Here is a 1,885-nt window from a genome sequence, read left to right on the forward strand (position 1 = left end):
AGAGCTCTACCCTGCTTCTAAGCTAGTTTAGAAGGATAGGGTAGAAAAGTGTTCCCAGCATAGCACTCAGTAGTTCCTTTTTCCTTTTAAATCCAATGTGTTTTTTATTTAACTGTACGAGACTTTAAGAAAACATAGGTGGACAACAGGTTGTCAGATTCTCTACTAGGGTATCATGAAATATTATTTTGTTTGAGTGATCGAAGTATGAAATACAATTGTTTACCACCAATTTTCATGCTATTTGCTTGTACTGTGATCGAATGATTGCAGTGGTCCAGAATTGTTGAAACAATTTTTAGTTTTATTTAGCAATTCAGTATAGTTTCTATCACTGATCTATATATATATATATATATATATATATATATATATATATATATATATATATATATATATATATATATATATATATGATCTTCCATCCTACAAGCCAAGCTACAAGGTGGGAATCTAACAGGGCATACAATTGGATAATTGAGGTGGTTTCCTAGAAAGTACAATTCAACCTAAAAAGTATAAGTATTTTTTAGAAAAATACTTGTACTTTTTAATCTTTTATAAAAATTCAACAATTCCAACTTCATAAGTCTATCATCCTCTCTTTGTACCTTTTGAGACAATTGCTAATTATATATAAAATTAAAATAACTCCAGCATCTATCTTACATAATATAAATTCGACTAAAAATTTTGCACACTATAGCTAAATGATATTATATAACTCAAACACACAAATATCGTGCTTTTATATAGATGGTTTTTGCATTGAATCTGAATTTCGTTAATGCTGAATCTAAAGTTGATATAAATCTATTTTAAAAATAAAAATGATCTTACATAATGTAGCATCCACCAAAAGTTTCGCACACTCTAACTAAATGATTCTATATAATATAAATAAATCTATTTTAAAAATAAAAATGATCTTACATAATGTAGCATCCACCAAAAGTTTCGCACACTCTAACTAAATGATTCTATATAACATAAACAAGTAAAACACTTTTATATAAATGGTTTTTGCATAATCTTAATTTCTTTAATTTCGTTAATGCTAAATCTAAGGTGGATATATATCTATTTTAAAATATCTTTTTAGGTAAGTTTAAAAATAAAAAGTTTATTAATTTTTATTAAAAATATTATAAAAATCTAATTTATATCTAATATTATATTTCATTTTTATTTTTAATTGTAAATAAAATATTTTGATATCTATGATAAATAAAATAATTTATATTAAGTTATAAAAGGCAAACTAATAAAATAATGTCGATTATAATAAAAGTAAAATAATAGATATACATATTTTATTAGTTTTAATTAGGTATTATCGAATAAAGCCATAGTAAGAAAAAATGAATATACATGTTTTAATTGTTGATATTCCAACCTAATATAAAGGAGATATCAGAAATTTATATTTACTCTTATGAAGTAACATAATTTTATGACTATTTTTAAAAGGTAATGTTATTAAAATAATACAAAAAAATGTATATTATTTATATTTTTATATTTCGATATGAAATAGAAAGAAACAATTGGAATATCCATCTTAATTTATTTATTTTAGTATCAATTTTAAGGAAAATATAAACATACATATATGTATGCTTGTTTTCTTGTTCGTCAAAATATTCCTATTAGTTCTTCAAAATTATATAGTGGATAAACATGTAAGCCCTTACTTTCCCAACCTCATTCTGACTAGATTTGTTGGGTAGGATATCAATGCAAAATCTAAAGATAAATTACCAAGTTTTACATAGTAGCGAGAAACAAAAACACCATAAGGCACAAAACATAGAGAGAATGAGAAGGAAACCAACATCCATCAAGGAACATCAGGAAATATGGCACGTGACCTACACCTGGTGGA

This window comes from Pinus tabuliformis, chromosome 2_2 (genome assembly GCF_031772625.1).
Source record: "Pinus tabuliformis cultivar Carrire ecotype Pingquan chromosome 2_2, CPIR1, whole genome shotgun sequence".
Taxonomy (NCBI): domain Eukaryota; kingdom Viridiplantae; phylum Streptophyta; class Pinopsida; order Pinales; family Pinaceae; genus Pinus; species Pinus tabuliformis.